Source organism: Pinus tabuliformis, chromosome 6 (assembly GCF_031772625.1).
Source record: "Pinus tabuliformis cultivar Carrire ecotype Pingquan chromosome 6, CPIR1, whole genome shotgun sequence".
NCBI lineage: Eukaryota > Viridiplantae > Streptophyta > Pinopsida > Pinales > Pinaceae > Pinus > Pinus tabuliformis.
Genome location: NC_142292.1, coordinates 1284316628 through 1284336884, shown reverse-complemented (window position 1 = coordinate 1284336884; position 20257 = coordinate 1284316628).

Here is a 20257-nt window from a genome sequence, read left to right as displayed (position 1 = left end):
ATTATTTCCTTTACCTTTCTTCCACCATCTCTACTATAGATATGGTGTTGGTCAAAGAAGACGATATGGGACTGAACATCCCATTTATTATATGAGTCAGGATACTGAGATTCAGTATAATCATGTGGAGAAGCTAACTTTGGCAGCCGTTGAAGCCATCCAGAGATTTTGCTATTACATCTTGTTTCAAAAAACTACAGTCATTTCAGATTGCAACCCTATGACATACATATTGTCATGTCAATTAATGGGGGAAAAATACTCTAAGTGGATCATTATTATCCAAGAGTTCGACCTAGAATTCATCAAATCCAAGTTGAAGAAATCCTTAGTTTTTGTCGAGCTAATGTGTGATCTCCCTTCCCTTGATGCTGAATTTACATCTGAATATTCCATCCCAGATGAGTCATTGTTCCTGATCTCGTCATCTCACCCATGGTATAGAGATTTTATCATCTATCTCCAAACCCTAAACTTGTGTCCTAATACCTCTCACTCAAAGCAACAACGTATTAGGTACCAATCCCGAAACTATGTGATTATCAATGACACCCTTTACTGTCATGGTATCAATATGATTTTATGAAGGTGCCTGACTATTGAGGAGGCCGAGAATGTCTTAAATGAATGTCACTCGGAGTCATGCGGTGGACATTTATCTGGTTATGCTACCACGTAAAAAATATTATGTGATGATTACTTTTGGCCCACCATTTTCTACGACTGTATCCTCACAGTCTAGAAATGTCATGCATTCTAGATCTATGATAAAAAATTCCATGCTCCGCATACTCTGTTGCACCCCGTTGTCAACATTGGTTGCTTTGTGAAATGGAGCATTGAATTTATGACATGTAACCCTCACTGAGATGGGGGGCATGGATATATCATTGTCTGTGTTGACTACTTTACTAAGTGGGCCAAAGCAATGCCTACATTCAATAATATCGGCGGAACGACTGCATATGTTTTCTTCAACAACGTGATTGCTAGGTTCAGTTTTTCACAAGAAACAATAAAAAATCACAGGAAGCACTTTCAGAATTATATGATGACTAAATTAGCTACCAAATTTGGAATTTCACATGAAAAATCCACACCCTATTATACTCAAGCTGCCAGATAAGTTGGGGCAATAAAAAAGTTCTTAAGACTATGCTTCAATGTATGATAGGGGTCCACAACTCAGATTGACACTTGTTGCTTCTCTTTGTTGCCTTATGGGCACATCGAACATCAGTTACGACTGCTATTAGATTCACACCCTTCCAATTGGTGTATGGTATGGAAGCGATCCTCCCTATTGAATGCGAAATTCCATCATTGAAACTACCTATCGAACTTCTTCTTGCTACTTTCGCAGAGGAGGAGCGTCTTTTACATCTGACTTGTTTGGATGAAACCCCAACGTGATGCCACGTTAGCCAATGAAGCCCATAAAATATGCATAAAAGTGCAATATGACAAAAATGTCAAGCTTAGAATTATTTTAGAAGGAGATTTGGCTCTCTTATATGACCAGGAGGCCGACAAGTTAGGTCAAGGAAAGTTCTAGCCTTTGTGGCTGGGACCATACATTGTCAAGTGAATCATTTCAAAAGGGGCTTATGAGTTAGTAGATCTTGATGGAGTTCTACTGGCGCAACCTAGAAATGGGTCATACCTCAAAAAATACTATGCTTGATCCCATGCATGATACATTATATACATATTGTCTATAGGTGTGTTGAGTGTGTTTGCAGTATGTTTTTTAGAGTTTCCTATGGTTTATGTTGATTCTATTTACTTTTGGATTGAAGATGTCAACCTCTCTTGAGCCATATACTGTTTATGCCGATGGTGCTAGCTGTAGTACTCAGAAACTATCCTCTCCAGTGTGGGATATCTTTGCTCCGAATGGCAAGCTAGTGAGTATGAAAGGGATTTGCATTGGCTGCTTGAATAACAAAATTGCTATGTATATCACAATGGCTGAGCTACTTTCTGATGCTATTTCACATGGTATCCACTGTATAGTCATCATGTTTGACTCACAAATTGTAGTACTACAAATCACAAATGTCTATTCAGTGAGAAATCCCACCATCCTTCGCATCATTTTGAGAGTGCATCTTCTGGAAACATATTTTGATTTCATACGATATGAACATATTTCTAGAAATATGAGTACATTAGTAGATGCCCTAGCTAATTTTTTTTAGATCGACATTTCCAAAGATTGTAAATAACTTTCAATTCACATCACATCATATTGAAGGAAGAATATGAACTAGGAAACATTGAATATATAAATATAAAGTTTGTTTTTAGAAAATGTGTGCCCCGAGACACATATGGCTACAATGCCCATATAAAAACTACATGCGAAACATCTAAGTAGTCAAATCAATAGTGCAATTGATAAAGCACCACTACACAAGCTATCTTGTGCAGTAATCAACCAATATGACTAGGCACTTTGATCATGTGTCACTAAAATCACAATGGAAGCTGATCGACCATAGTCTCATCAATCCTATGTGTCAGTCCTTCCATGTGACGCTCCACCTATGATAAGATCTTTTCTACATCTAGATCTTGTAGTGCATCCCATCCTATCACAACGACCTATACTGGTCCCACTACCTCCTCCTATGGATGTCTATTACAAATCCATTTGGGCATATCACTCCCATCTTATAGATCAAGGCTCTAGGGCCCATCAAACCCTAATTCAGTTGTACATGCCCTAAAGAAGTCAACCATCAGAATGCCTATCTTCCCAAGAAGTTCTATGACTGAAATCATCCAAAAATTGTCTCTAAGAGGAATAGTGTAGATAGATACACTACTAGGGTGCGTTGCAGTGCAACCTAGTACACTACTAGGGTGCACTGCAGTGCAGTCCAGTACATTACCAGGGTGCGCTGGGCGAATTTGAGCGAAATTGCATTGGGTTTTGGGAATATTCTTATCCATTGGATGCATCTAGAAGTTTCCCAAGGTTATCTACTCCTTTGAGCTCGAATTTGGATGAGGTAGTGAGTTAATGAACAACAATCCCTTTATCCCTTCCTCCATGGAACTAAATCCTAAGTTTGGGAGGGCATTCATTATCATCATTTATGGCATAAATTCCTTCATTCACCTATAAAAAGACCACTCATCTAAGTGATCAGGGGTTGGGCTAGAAATCACTGAATTATAGGGAGATGTTGTTAGTATGAGACTTGAGTTGGTTTCAAGTATTGTAACGATGTCAAAATGTCTTGCTTGTTATGAGGAGAGGATGGGATTGAACTGGAGGAGTGATACTGAATCAAGAAAATCGGGTTGTAACTCTTCCTTTTACTAATAAAGTGTTCAAAGCTTTTTCCATATGTTTGTATTTTTCATTGATGCTTTCATATGAGTATTATGATCTTGATTCCATTCTATGTTTAATCAATAGATCATTATCATATGCTTTGATTGGTTTTTGTCTTCTGTCTGTGTGCAAGTACTTTTCAAGCGGATTAAGTACGGAAAGGAGCGACAGAATTGGTCAAGGGAAATAAGGAGTAAGTGAAAGCTATACGTAGGCTTCTTTATTGTCTTATTTAATCTATTGGTTATAGAAAAGGTAGATAATGCTTTGCACTATTGTTCTAGACTTAGCTACTAGTCTAGGGGATTAGGTGTTTATCCAAAGACACTAAAACTTCACAAAACAAATTGACGACTCCACTGGGGAACGATCATCCATCTTAGTAGCTTATCAGCCTCTTAAGACATTTCTACAAGCTGTACTTGTGGTCGTTGATTGCATTTCATTCTTATTTCATTGAAAATTGAGTCAAAATTGTGTCAAAATTGCCTTCAAAATGGCTTACTGTCACCAACACAGCCCAATGAAGGACACAATGTGCTACAATGCACTTCCTCCATAGATTCAGTGTGCTGAAGTGCATTGTCTCTCACTGATTCCTGCACTGGTCCCTTGAGGGTCAGTTTCCCATCTAGGAGCTGAAGTTTTTTGCTAATTTTCTCCTGTTTGAATGATTTTTTGAATGCCAATGATGTCTCGTCTGTGAAAATAGTTTTTCATCTCCTTACCTAGCCCTACTTAGAATAGGATTGATAAATGTTTCTTATGTATTTGCTTTGTCATTTTCAGTCTATAGTCGAAAGTTAGTTTTTTGGTCGATTGATCTTTTTCGAAAGAAAGTGTTGTAAAATTGTCTTTTCCTTTGAAAGTTGAATTGTCGTAAAGTCCTCATTCATGAAAAATCAATTGATTGATGTATGCATATGATTTGTTCATTCACATTAAGGGAAATCAAAAAGAGATACATGCATGTTGCATTGAAAACATTTGTGTGTTCTGATAGGATTAGTGTAGGGAATTTGCATTTAGATTGTGCTCCTTGCTCTTTGATCAAAAGAAATCTGATTGCTCTATCCCTAAGTAGCTAGGATTTTCATCGTTAAATTGAATGGAAAGAATGCTTATCATATTAGTTTCATTTTAGGAATTGCGAACATATATCACGTGGTGAACCTTGAAAGGAAAATTATAAAGAAGATCAACTTAAAATTTATCTGAATTTACCTAATAGAGCATTGTCACCTAATGAAAAACAATTAGAGGTCTAGGCTAGAGACCTGTTTCGACATCGTAAAACAAAGCAGCTGTCACTAACTTGTTTGCAATACATCCCGAGCGTGATACCTCATTCCATGTACATGAGTATATCGTAGCTCGTCCACATGCCTTCGGGTATATAGGGTGGTGTTACAATACGCAAAGTATATGGAAATGCTCTCACTGTGCGGTTTTGCATTAGACATCGCTTATACGGATTGGGCCTCCACGTGCTTTCGAGTATATATGGGAGGGCAACACTAGGTTGCTATGCATCCTTAGGTAACCGAGTCACTCGCCTTGTAAACTGTGATACACTGAACACAACATTCAGGGAGATTGCTTACTCCTACTTCTTGGTTCGCTAGGAGGTATTCTGCAGTTCACAGTTGCTTGGTAAACCTTTTGGCTAGATTATCCCTCTTTTGTTTTGTTATGTTACTTTGATTAAAATAAAATTAATTGACCATGGATAACATCCTCCACGCTCAATCCTTAGCTGACCTTAGGTTGAAACAAATGGCGACAAATACGGAGTCCACCAATCAAGAAATTCCTTTTGATGGGAATCCTAGTCCTTTTCCTTCTTTTGGAAATATTGGTGCTCCATACATGGCTATATTGTCCCTTCCAGGATTTACCATTGGTTTGCCAGTATGGTTGTTTTCAACCTCCTTGGTTGAAAATGTCATGGTCTCTCTGCAATCGAGCACACCTCCAATTGGACAAAATCAACCTCCAATTGATCCAAAAGTTGACCCTTTGCCTTCTTCCTCGGTTTTTTCTTCCTCCCCTTCTTCTTCTTCGCCTGGTGAAAGTATTGGTGCTAGTAACTAGGTGGCTAATATGAAGAAGAAAGGGAAGAAGAAGAAGAAGAAGAAAAATTTAGCAGAGGGACAACCAACCAACCATTGCTTTAAATGCAACATCTGATGAGAAATCGCCCGTCAAGCCTCACAAAGTTCGATATCCATGCAAACTTTGTGTAGGAGACCATATTCTTTGAAATTGTCCTAATATTCCTCAGATCTTAGAAGAAAGGTCTTCTTGTTCACATCATCCTGTGTCATCAACCTCTGGAGATCATGTTGGTGACACACCATCAACTAGTGGTAGTAAAGTTCCTGGAAAGAAGGGTAAAGTTAAGTTTCCATGTAGGTTATGTGAAGGGAATCACCCCATTCACCTTTGTCCCTATCTGGATGAAGCCAAAAAAGTTTTGGATAATCGTCCTTCTTCACCACAATGACTTCCATCTGGTTACAGGAAACTCTCCCTAAATCCTGCACTAGTTGATGAATTGACTAACCAAAATCAACAGTCTGTCAAAACCACTCTCTCTGAAAGTGAATCCTATGAGTTTATAACCGACCCAAATCAACAGGTCGAGGTAACAGTTGACCCGATTTCACCTTCAGAAAATCGTGCCTTTCCCGAAGAGAGTGAATATGATACCACTGAAGTTCTTTTTATTTCTTCAGATTCTAGTGAGCTTGGGGGCAGTCCTCCTATTACATCAAGACAGGAGGAAAATCCTCTGGTTCTCGTAACTCAAAGGGTTAATTCTCCCGTTTCTACAGTACCCCCTCCAAGTAGTCTAGTCACTTCCTTTGATTGGAATCAACTAGCAGGATTCCGTCTTCCTTCTTATGTGCCTTTCCAGATCATAATACAAGTTTGTAATATGATTATATATGGCACTATTATAGATGAAGGTGCATCAGTGAGCATCCTTTCCTCAACTGCTTGGCAAGCGCTTGGTTCATTTTCGCTTGTGCTTGTTACCCAGGATCTGTTGGCTTTTAACAGAGGAACTAGTCGACCATTAGGGATCCTTCCTCAGTTACCTATTACTTTGGGAGGAAAAATCATTTATATGAACGTGATGGTAGTCCAAGGCCCATTAAAAAATGAAACAAGGTCCCAAGTTCCAAGTCGAGTCTTTGGTTAGATCTCATAAAATCCCAGTCGAGTCTTTCATTTGATCTCGTAAATGAACCTTTATTCTATCCACCTGATAGCCATGAATAGTCTACTTAGGTGAATGTAATGAAGCTTGGGGGGCATGCACCTAATGGTAAAGTTAAGTTTCCCTGTAGGTTATGTGAAGGGGATCAGCCCATTCACCTTTGCCCCTATCAAGACGAAACCAAAAAGGTGTTGGATAATCATCCTACTTCACCGCAGTGACTTCCATCTAGTTACAGGAGACTCTCCTCTTCATCATGCCCTGGGCATGTAAATAAATCTCAAGCATAGTTTTTCATTTTAAGCTTGCGTAAAAATGAAACTAAATCCAAGCATAGTTTCTCATTTCAAGCTTGTGTAAAAATGAAACTGAACCCAAGAATAGTTCCCTATGGTTCAAGCTTGAGTAAAAATGAACCCATTTCCATTTTAACCCTTGTGATTGCCATTCTATTAGCCTTTTTGTTAGATGAGCCTTGGTTGTTTTCATCCCATCGCCACCATCCCTTTGGCCGATCATACACTTTCACTTGGTTGCTTTATCCTTTTTTGAGGAACAATTGCATTGAGTGGTCTTATTAGCCAGCCTCTTCACATAAATCAACATGTTTTGAGAAGTTCCAACATCACCAGGACAAGTCTCTATCCTAAACACCACTCGTTCCTCAAAATGGAGTCCTCTTTAAGCTCTTTCCAGACTCTCTAAACATGAAAATATTGCTGAGCGCTTGTCCTTTCCAGCTCGTTAACGGATTGGAAAAGATATCTCTCTTGTATTATTTTATGCTTTTTCAGACTTGAGAGATTAATTTACAAAAAAGAGCTTGTGGAGTTTACATTTTCGAACTCTCTAAACATGAAAAGGGCTGAGTTATATTTGTCGTTAAACTTGTTAAAAACATCAAATAGCGATGGATTCACTCGAAGGGTGAAATTATACAACAAACATATGTTATCTTGCTCAAGCTTGATTAAAAATAAAGAGGTACTGGTCAGCAATGATTGGGGAAAATTGGAAAAAGGGGAAAGCACTTTATGGTAGCAAGTCGCTCTTGAACATGACACTTTCACCTCATCACCGTGACTATGTGGGTTGGGTCATTTAGCTTGATGGTTATCACACCGTTCGTCTGTCATACCATCGATTACTTTGTTTTGCGTCAGTGTTACCAATTCATTTTAGTGTCGCCGACATGTTCAAGAGAAGCCATTCAGTTCAAACTTCATCCTTTGCAATACTATAAACCTTCATTTTCATGAACGCCATTCCTGAACCTTCTATCATCAGTTGCTTTTCATCTCCAAAATAATTACCTCGTCTCCTATCGTTGATGTGGGATACATAAAGGCCCTCTTGCGACGAGTCGCTTCTTGTCGACATCAGTACATTATCCAAGAAGTTGACTTAGAAACACCCCTTCCGTATCTTGAGGCTTGCATACATCAATGGCAGGTTTCTCGCATTCGGCGATAGGTTGACATCATTGGCCTTTGACTGAAAGACTTTGTATGGTGTTCGACATCAAATCATTTATTCACACCATGCGAAATGTACTATAGTACCTTGAGGGTCACTATCATTATCGGTGATTCTTCTCGCATCTGTTAACAACTTACATCATCGGCTGGTAATTAGACGATGTCTTCCCATGTTCAACTTCAGATCATCTATTCACATGGTTAGACTTGTAATTGAGCAAAATATTGAATGAGATTGAAGACCCTGGATCTAGTTTCATCCATCCAGGTTGCGATATTTTCAGGAGTTCTAAATCAAATGTACAATGGCCTTGCTTTCATGGTCATCCATTCATGGGTCTATATCTGTAGACAACTATATTTGTACATGTAATGAAAGTTTATAAGCTAAGCATGGGTATGCCTTCCCTCAATGATTTCAGGAGAAAAAATCAAATTATCACAATATATGTATTGTAATTGATGTAGGTCACCTTCCACTTCGAAACCTCCTCTCCACATGGTAAAGCATTTCACTTGCCATATATATTTTCGACTTCATGCTTTAGGGGAAAACTGTTATAGATAAATTTGGGCATATCACTCCCATATTATAGATTAGTGCTTTAGGGCCCATTAAACCCTAATTCAGTTATTACATGCCCCAAAGAAGTCAACCATCAGAATGTCTAGCTTCCCAAGAAGTTCTATGACTGAAATCATCCAAAAATTGTTTCCAAGAGGATCAGCGCAAGTAGATACACTACCAGGGTGCACTACAGTGCAGCCTAATACACTACCAGGGTGCACTGCAGTGCAACCTAGTACACTACTAGGGTACGCTAGGCGAATTTGAGCAAAATTGCATTGGTGTTTGGGAATATTCTTATGCATTGGATGCATCTAGAAGTTTCCCAAGTTTATCTACTCCTTTGAGCTTGAATTTGGATGAGGTAGGGAGTTAAGGAACATCAATCCCTTTATCCCTTCCTCCATGGAACTAAATCCTAAGTTTGGGAGGGCATTCATTATCACCATTTATGGCATAACTTCCTTCATTCACCTATAAAAAGACCACTCATCTAAGTGATCAGGGGTTGGGTTGGAAATCATTGAATTATAGGGAGATGCTGTTACTATGAGACTTGAGTTGGTTTCAAGTATTATAATGATGTCAAAATGTCTTGCTTGTTAAGAGGAGAGGATGGGATTGAACTAGAGGAGTGATATTGAATCAAGAAAATTGGGTTGTAACTCTTCCTTTTACTAATAAAGTGTTCAATTTTTTTCCATATGTTTGTATTGTTCATTGTGCTTTCATATGTGTATTATGAACTTGATTCCATTCTATGTTTAATCAATAGATTATTATCATATGCTTTCATTGGTTTTTGTCTTCTGTGTATGTGTAAGTACTTTTCAAGCGGATTAAGTACGAAAATGAGTGACAAAATTGGTCAAGGGAGATAAGGAGTAAGATAAATCTATAGGTAGGCTTCTTTACTATCTTATTCAATCTATTGGTTATAGAAAAGGTAGAGAATTCTTTGCACTATTGTTCTAGACTTAGCTACTAGTCTAGGGGATTAGGCATTTATCTAAAGACACTAAAACTTCCCAAAATAATGTCTCTTTGGGTGACAGAGATATGTAGCATATACTGGTCAAATAGGTCCAATATCTGCATCAAAACATGAAATAGTTTAGTCTTAGGAACATAAAAAAAACAGAAAAAAATGTACAACTTTCAAAAACTTAATGGTCGAAGTATCTTACCTGAAGCATCCCATTTCTCACCCTCAAGCAACTCGATCTCGAGATCATCACATAATTCCATCCCTATGTAAGGATAATCATATATGAGGATGACCTACTACGTAGCCACCCAAAGAAGGCTAGTGAAAATTTGATCATTGATGGGCCTGCATGTCAGCTCATATGGTCTATCCACCTCCTCATCCATGGGGTTCTTAGATTGATGGGTTCAAGTACAATTTGCTGAGGCTACATAAATGGCACCCGCTCTCGATTAAAAGAGACTAATATTGCACCATAGCCAAATTTCTTCAGCTTCCCCTCGTTTTCTTTAGTAATTTGTTCCTTAAAATTTACCAAGACACCCTCATTCCAGTTGAATACTATCGGCCCTAGACACTCTATCCCATACTGCATGTATGATTTGCTTGCTACATGTAGTGTTGAGATGCTTTCCAATCTTGTGATAATGAACAAGATCATTCTTAGAGGTAATTTGGTTACATCCTTTATGATGATATTTCCATCCCTAGTAGGAAGGGCTCGAGCTATGCAATAGGTAGCGATATATTCTTTCACTGTCTCGCAGCCACTTCTTCCACCTAGAAGAGACAGAGGCACCTCACTTTGACAATCATGTTAGAAAGTAAATATCCTCTGCTTGTATCTCAAGAAGATTCTCTCCAAACCTGAATGGTTATTCTTGAATATCCAATGAATAGACAAGGTACTTCAACAACCCCATTTGTTGCCTCATACCAAGAAGCCAAAAGAATTTCAATAACCCACAGTTTTTGATCACCTAGATGGTAGTAGGGTCATTTACCGCATTCAAATCTTGTTCCTCATGTTCTCTTTCTCGCTAGACGAATTCCATTTTGTGATAATGGGTACCTAAAACATCATCAAGGGATCCATTAGGCTCTTTCCCATGCAAAAAAACTTGAGAAATTTGAGGTAAAATTGAAAGACAACTTAGGAAAATGCAACCAATGCACCCCAACAGTGTTTACCATAGAATTGCACATCTGTTTGCAGTGTTCCTTTGCCTAGGTGCAATGTAGTTTTTGACATAGGGGGTGCCTTGGTTCGAGGGAATTTTTTATGAACCCTAGGGGCCTCAAAAACTTAAAAATTTTGCATGAAAGCACAAAAATAGACCGTCGAAATATAGAGAAAAGTTTTAGTTCCTACCTGGAAGCAAAAATAACTAAAATGGTTCCCTGGATGGGCAGTAATAAGTTGTAGAAGATTGAGGGAAAAAGGGCTCCAAATACTCATTGTTAAAGGTAAAATGTGAAATGGTAAAAATGGGATGTCATTTTGAATATTTATGGTCATTTTCTCATTATTTTATTCATTTTTTGTATTTTGACCTAGATATGGTTCAAATTTACTATGAAACATGTACGTTTAATCTTTCTTGTGGTGTTTTGAGCAGGTCGACACCTGTTAGCAGGTTTTCATTATGTTTGAACAATTTACTTTGACCACATAGTACACTTTTTATCTCCTTTTTAGGCTCTTTCAAACTACGAAAAAGGAACCCCCTAGATTCCTCTTTCAACTCTTTTCAGATTCCCAAAATATGAAAATATTTTCAAGCACTTGTCTTGTCGAACTTTTAGAAATAAATTAAAAGATGCCTACTAAGTATAGGGTTAACCCTTTTCTAGATTGAGATAAACTAACTATGAAAATGGAATACCTTATTCGAACATGGCTAAGAGGTTCTCTTGGGTATTGGTTTCTACCTTTTTGGACCTAAGGGACTACCTATGAAAAGGGACATCTAGAGTTTTCTTTTTCACCTCTTTTTCAAACTCTCTAAACATGAAAAAGATGTAGACTTTTACCTTCAATGGACTCATAAAAATATCAAACAACGATGGAATTGTCGAACATGATGGGGCCGAACCACTCCTTCTTAAAGTTCCTTAAAATTTACTCGGAAGGATTCATCCGAAGGATGAAATTATAGATCAAGCATATGTTATCCTCCTCAATCTTATTAAAAAATAAAGAGGTACTTAACAATATGGTTGGGGAAATTGGGAAAATAAGGGATTCCATTTGGTTAATGGAACCGAGTCACTCTTGAACACAACACTCTTTGACTTCATCTCTCTGGCTGTTGGGATGGGTAATTTTCTTATCTTTTGGTTATCATACCATTTTTAGAGCCTCCGTTTTGGTTTTGGGTCAATGCTACCAACTCCATTTAGTGTCGCCAATATGTTCAAGAGAATTCATTCAGTTGATATCTGCTACAATACTCTTAAGCATTCATTTCATGTCTACCTTTCTTGATTCAGTTCCATATCAGCATCATTTTGTCTCAATCATCATACCCATTTCATGTTGTTGATGGGTGGATACATCAAGGCTCCCCTGCCACGGGTCACTTCCTATCGACATCAACACATCATCCAGGAAGTTGACTTAGAAACATCCCTTGGTACCTAGGTGCTTGCATACATTAATGTTAAGTTTCCTCGCTCTCAACGACAAGTTTACATCAATGGTATTCGACTGAAATATTCTGTGTGGTGTTTGACATCAACTCATTCATTCACACAATATAGGTTGTACTATAGTACCTTGAGATCCGTTAACATTATCGATGGTTTCTCTCACTTCTGTTACTGACTTACATCATTGGTCAATAATCAGATTGTTTCTACCATGTTTGAATCCAGCTCACTGATTCACATGGTTAGACTTGTACATTGGTCAGTCATGTGAACAAGATAGAACACCCTGGATCTAGTTTCATCCATCAAAGCTGCGATTTCAGGAGTTATACAAATATCACAATGTATGATGGCCATGATCATATAGATAGTCAACCAATCATGGGTCCACCAATTGCATCCGTGGATGCATCATTTGATCATTTTACATGTTATGTTAGCTTATGAGCTGAGTATGGGTATGCCTCCCTCAACAAACCAAGATGTCATTTTGTAAATGTATTGTAATAGATGAAGCTCGCTAGTTGTCCTTGATCCCAACTTGTCACAAGGTAAAGAACTTCAGTCACCAGTCATCATCTCTGAATTTATGCTTTAGGGGGGATTTTGTTATAGGCCATTTTATCACATCTGATTAGTGAGCCTCCTAATGGGATCAATCAACATCATATTCCCCATTTTCACCATCTTGCGTAAATCCCTGAGCATGTACCTTTCATTTCCCAGAATTTCATCCCTAAACTCCATCATGTGATCCAGTTTAAATACCAACACTTCCTGTAAGGCTACTAGGGTGTGTTCACTATTAGGTTTCTCCACTATGGCTTGCGTTGATCACTAGTAGGTTGCTCCCGTTTGCACCTGCATTGGTTCTTGAAATCTAGGAGAATGATCAGGATTCTAAAAGCTTCTTGTTCTAGGATTTTCCAAAAGTTGTTTCAACTACTTACCTTGGATAAAACATTCAGATCCTATCCTTCCCTACATTAGATTTTTCACCACTTATTCTTTGATCCTGTCCCTCCATCAAGGGTGGATATCTTTTCCTATATTGGTAATTGGATAAGAACTCCCAACTTACCTTACTTCTCTATATACTCCCAACCTTCTATGTGGTTGGGGGTTGGCTTTTGGAGAGTGAATCCACCCTTATGCTGTTGTAGTGAGTGGTCATTATCTCATGCATTTAGGGTGATTGAAGGTGCATACTGTGACAAGCAAATGCCAACTAAACAAATTGGAGGAGATTTTCTACAAGATCAACAGGTACTTATGGTTGTAAAATCCTTCCATTTATATTAATGCAAAGAATTCATTATTTTACTATATGAGATGTTGTTATTTCACTTTTTTCAATACCATGTTGATCTATTGAATGAAGTACTTAGATGATATTGCATAGATCTCATTGTTTCTTGGTTTGTGTTATTTGATTGTGTAGGTTCTAATTTTGGAAATCAGGGTTGGAATTGGAGCTTCCAAGCTAAAGAAGGAGTGAAGTGTGTGAAGGATTTGAGGTAAGACTCACTTCGTTATCTATCTACTTTAGGGGAAAAAATTGTGTTCCTTGTCTCTCTATTGTTCTAAGTTAGCCACCGACCTAGGGGAGATACTTTTGTCTGCAATCATAAATCCTGTATAACAATGTTGGAGAGGCAATTCCACCAGAAGATCTTGTGGGGCCTTCTCTTCTTGGGTTTCCCAAATCCTGATAGAGTTTCCAAGATGCTATGAATGGTAGAGATAAGCTCCCTTATTAGGAGAGACTATTGTCAAATTTTCTGCAAGAAGAGATATGGAGGAGTACAAGGGATGGAGTCTCATTTGAGACAGAAGGTGAGTATAAATTTTCTTTTGCTGGAAAAGGGAAGAAAGCCAAGGGTAATAATTCCCAAGGCAAGACTGAGTCTAGTCATAATGGAGGCAAGGAAAAGAAGGATCTTAGCAAGATCAAGTGTTTTCATTACCATGAATTTGGAAATTATGCTACAAAATGTCCTAATAATAAGTCCAATAAGCATGTTGCAAAAACATCAAGAAGAGAAGCTTTCTCTTCTCAATTCAAATTGGGTTTCTCTTTAATAGTTTGCATGGAAAGGTCAACATGGGGTAATGTGTGGTACATTGACTTAGGGGGTTGATTCCATATAGCATGGAATACAAATTTCTTTAGTAGTTTGGAGGAAAAAGACATGCAATTCCATATTGAGCTTGGAGATGATGGTAGATATATGACCAAAGGAGTTGGTATAGTGAGTTTTAAGAGCGATTTTGGTTCCCTTTTCTATCTCAAGAAAGTGATGTATGTTCCAGGATTGAAGAAAAACCTTTTCTTAGTCGCAGTTTTTGAAGAAAAATGGTATGATGTAGTATTCAACAAAGGGAAGGTCTACCTTAAGCATTTTTCTTCAAGACAACTCAATCAGATTGGTGTCAGGATTGAAAACCTCTACAAATTTGAGGTTGATGCATGTGTAGCCTTGAGCAACAAGGGAGAGATTTCCTAGAGTAGAGGTGTGGTGGTTGAGCAAGAACATGATGGAGCTCTCAAGATGGAGCCTCAACCAATATCTCAATTTCAATTTAAGCTAGTTGGTAGTTGGGCTGATCGACAGGATGATGATGATGAGGACCATCACCCAGGGCGATTGAAGGAAACCACTTAATTATATAATTCTAGTTTAGGGAAAGTTTGAGCCAAGTGGGAATATGATTTGGTTAATGGATACCAGAAGAGAGTTGAGTGTCATAGCTTCAAGAGGAAGAGCATGATGAGAAAGAATGGGTCTTCAAAACAAGTTCTACAAAAGAAAGCAGAGAAGACTTCTATTTCAGAGGGAGCAGATGTAGCAGTAGACAACTTGGTAGAGTTGAAGACAGATCTAGGTGTAAAAGGTTCTTATAAGAAGCCCATCTTCAATAAGAGGGAGTGTTTAAATTTTAGCAAGGAATGACTTCTTTGACTTATACCTTAGTCAAAGATGGAAATTCAAATTCAATCTCATAGTTTCTTGAGTTAGCTTTCAGTTAACATGTGTTATGTGGCCTATCACTGAGTTATTGTTAGTTAATTTGAGTTAGATGGCTTTCAATGAGTTGCGTACCACTTGATGGCTAAGATTAACTAATTAGTGGAGTTATCTGTATTGTATATAAGTTAACTTATCTCCAATTTTAGAATTATAGATATAGTTATGAGTTTAGTTGAGTAGTTGAATTTCCGTTAACTCAACTTACTCTCAGTTAACTAGTCACAACTGCTAAAATTAGCCCTAATAGGTCATGCAATTCGAATTTCCTATTGATATTTAATGAAGGAACAAATATATTTATTAATTGCACATAGGTTTTTTTGTGAAGGCTTGAGAGGCAAGCATGGAAATTTCTCTTGGGAATTGCCCAAGGAAATGGGAGAAATTCCTATTTTTTTAGGGGAATATTTGTGCTAGAAAATAGGAGCTCCTAGCAGGCACTATTTTCCTAATTGTTGGGAAAGTCTTGTAGAGATTTGATCAATATTGTAGGGAGCTTCAGGCTTGAAGCAAATTCTATGTAATAGATCAAATTACTCAGTTGATTTAATACAAGCAAGAGAGGTTTTTCCTAGTTGGGTTCCCCAAATAAATTTTGTGTTCTATGTGTGACTGCATTTCTATTCATTGTTTTTTTTCTTTTCTTCTTTTCTACAAAATTTTTGGTAGAGAAATACTGTGTCTTTTACATATCAGTTTTCTCTTGGTACCAGTTGCAATATTTAAAGGATGTTCTACATATTGTTATTGTTGTGCCCTTACATTATTATTGTTATGTAGGCTTTGATTATATTGTGACCCCTTAGACTCTTATATATACCAAGGAGGTCTTGTCATTTGCATGGTCCAAGAATTGTTAAGTTATTTGATGTAAAGGGGCTTGTCCCCTTGAAGAGGCTAATTTTAAAATCAATGATCTATCCTTTCTTCTCTTTTGTGATTTGGTTGCATAACAATGAGGGTTTGGAAGGCATTGGAAATTAAAGGTAATTAAATGAATGAGGGTAGATGGATGAATGATGGAGGAATTAGATGAATGGATAAAGATTGATGAAGCTGAATGGAGTTTTATATGAGGAAATGTGAGGGATATGATTCATTTACTTTATACCAACTTCTAGGAGTTCCAATTAAATGCATATATTATTGTTTTCTCAATACTAGTTATAATGTGCAATGTTGGTCAACTAGACATACTGCACAAAGTATTTGTGTCATAACCATTCATGAAAGAACTTGATCCTTGGTATTAAATACAATAATTATTACATAGTTAAGTTAGGTTCGTTATAATTACCCGCCATACATAACAATGCAACATTTCATCGTTTCATGGTAGGAATAATATTTTTGCTTGGGATGAGATGCAACATGGATTTATGAAGAAGTATCAACAATATTGTAAAGCTAGGTATTTAAGAGGAAATATTTAAAATTCTATAGAAGGAAGATGAAAATCTAAATGTCAAAAGAAGCTTGCGTTAAAGTATTATCAACTAAATAAAGCTAATACCTATGGGATTTATGAATAGAATAATGCAATCAACAATTTCCATTCGATGCTCGAATTAAAAGTAATTTACAAAGGGGATAACAAGGATACTAAGAAAGATTATTTTATTGCTCAAAGATGAATATGTCAACCTTGTCCAAAAGATATGCTTCAAGAATCATCTGAATTTTTATAAATATTTTTGATAACTCATAACATCCTCCTCAAAATTGGTATTCAGCCATTCCTTAGTAGTAATTGGCACCCCAAAAAACCCAAAATTGTCCTTGGAAACAAGGTTGGTAAGCGCCTGCCTTTGGAAATTTTCAATAACAACTATCCCAAAAAGTTTCAGAACACCACCACCTCCAATTTACAAAACAATAACAATTTTAGTTTCCACCAAACAATCCTCCATATATACCTCCTCAAATTCATATTCAACCTAATCCTAACCAAAATAATAAAGTATCCCAATGATCTTAAACCAAGCTATCTATCTATTGGTAATTGATATTTTTTTATAACAAAAATGGGGAAACATACCCAATTGCAGGTCCATTAGAGGAAATTTTAGCCTAAAAGTGGCCTCCTAAGGAAAAATAATAAAATGAAAGTTAAAATAATAAAATAAGAGTTATGAATTTTGGAGGGAAAAGAAGAAAACTACTTTTTTTACTTGTATTTTTAGCTTACCTCCTTATAGGTTTACTCAAATTTCAAGTGTAGACACTCATTGGAGGTGGAATTAAATTCCACATCCAATGAGTACCCATTATGCATACTTTTGAGAAGACCCACATTGATAAAGATTGAAGATACATTAAAAAAGTGTGTTCATACCTAGTGTCTACACTTGACATTTGAGTAAACCTATAAGGAGATAAGCCAAAAATACAATTAAAAAGGTAGTTTTTCTTATTTTCCTGCCAAAATATTACATGTACCTCTTTTTTTGAATTTAAAGGCTTTTTATTGGCTTACATGTTATGAGATGGAAATTACGTGAAAATTTCATGGGAACTTTTAGGCTAAAATTTCCTCTAATGCCAATTAGACGTACTCTCATTTAGGGTGATAACTTCTGACTGATATGTGGGACCATTTGAACACTAAATATTAATAAGAACACAATTTATTGACTACAAAAATAATTCTAATCTAATATATTTTAAAGGAAAATATATATACCTACCTAATCTATAATAAAAATAATATAAATGTAACTTCCTTGGCCAAGGGCATGTATTAACAAAAAAAGATATATAAGATACAAAGTTGTTTTAATATGTTTAATGAATAAATTCATAAATTCAATCAATTATTAGAGGTGTGCACACACACACACACATAGTTAGTTTGTTAGTTAGTTAGTTTTCAAATAAGTAGTTATTCTAATAACAATATATACATTCTCACATCAAAAATATAATCAATTGAAATATTCAAACAAATCATGGAATAACATTTCACATAAAACGGAATAAACAAAATTATACTGCATAAAACCCAAAAATTATAAGATAAAAATATTAATTTGTCCAAGTAGAAGTCTATCAAAAGATCTAGGTCTTCAAAATTATATACAAATTGCTGAAAATTCAAGCTTGATTACAAAGTTTTATTAAGGTAATATTAGTTGACTATAGTTTTCTTAATCGATAAGATTCTTGTTAGGAAATATGACCAATAATGAACTTTAACAAGTTTAGTTGGGAAAAATATACTTGGCGTAGCGAGTCAATGGTTGAGTTGATAGGTTGACAATAAAGTTGAGAGAAGTTATCTCAGTTCAAGTCAATGGGAAATTGAGTGGCAAATTGAAGTTGTTAATCTATTGGGGAATCACAATCAAGAGTGCACACATAGTTGAATTAGACTGATTTTGAATTGGTGTTAAAAGGGAATCGACTATAGTTAGAATTTGTTAGAAAATGGTTACAAATCTTAAGATTCACAGGATCCTAGCCAATAATATTTGACTACATATACTTATTTGAGATGCTTCAAATTATGTTTTTATATGCCTAAAAATAGAGCATAATATAAGGTTGATGAGAGATGATGAATTATTCACAATTGATAGAGATCAGGAGATGTATGAGCACATCAATATTAGATGTGGACTAAGTTCAATGTTCATTGTAACTCCCTGTAATATTTGGCTAATAATATAAGAGTAATGAAGGTAAAAAGTTGGGTTGTTATCCCAAATGAGGGTTTCCATGGTAAAACATCTGTGGCGTAAATGTTTATGTTTATGATCTTCAAGTTCTCTCGTGGTCTTTAAAGGTATATGTTAATTGAACTTCTAGTTTGTTTTATATGTCTAATCAACTTTGTATTTGGACTTTTGGTGTTTGAAGTGTAAAGTAGCCAACATAAGTTGATTATCGACTGGAGAAATCGAGGGTATCATAGTGATCCATATGCACATAGTTGACTTAGATTGATGGTCGAAAGGGAATCATCTGCAATTAGAACTATTTGAAAAATGGTTATGAATTCCAAGGTTCTTGGAATCTTATCCAATGATCTTTAACTAGTACTAATTTGATATGCTTCATATTAGGGTTGTCTATGCCTATAAATAGAACATGATGTAAGGTTGATGAGAAATTATATATAATGAATCTTTATGATTGAGAAAGATTGAGTGATATATGAATGGATTGGTATTAGGTTTGGATCAATGTCAATGTTCATTGAAATATGGCTATAATATTTAGTTTAAAACATAAGACAAGTGAAGCACAAAGGTTGGCTAGTTTTCTAGGTTAAGGTTTTCCGTGGTATATTTGTGTTATGTAATTATTTATGATGTGCCATTTTTTATTTTTTTATCACTAATTTCTTTTCTAATCTTTAAAGGTTTATGTGAATTGAACTTCTAGTCTAGCCTATATTTATAGTTTACTATGTAGTTGGAGTTGTTGTTTTTGAACTATAAATAAAGTTCATTAATCCCAACATTTGGTATTAGAGCGTATTTTGGTTGGAAAGGGACATCTCTACTATCAAAGGTTAAGGATATTGAACGTAGATCTACTCAACAACGTCATTCTTAATTATGTTAGAAATAATATTGTTAAAGTGGGAGTCTTAATATAGAACTTCAGTTAAAGAAGGATGGTTAAAAGTATGAGATTTGAGATCAAGAATTTTAATGGAATTTTTTTTGAACTTTGGAATATTAAAATGGAGGATCTCCTCATCAATTGAGGAGAGTGGAATGATGTACATCTTGGAACACCTCCATCTAGCATGTTGATAGAGGATTAGGATAATCTTAAAAGAAAAGTGAGGAGTATTATTTGAATTTGTCTTGTAGATTTAATGATGCTAAATATCTTGAGGGAAGACACTGGCGAAAAATTGTGGGAAATGTTGGTAAACATATATTGGCCAAAATCATCGGTGAATAAGTTCTCTCTTCAAAATGAATTAAACCTTTTGAGAATTAAAGAGGGTATAT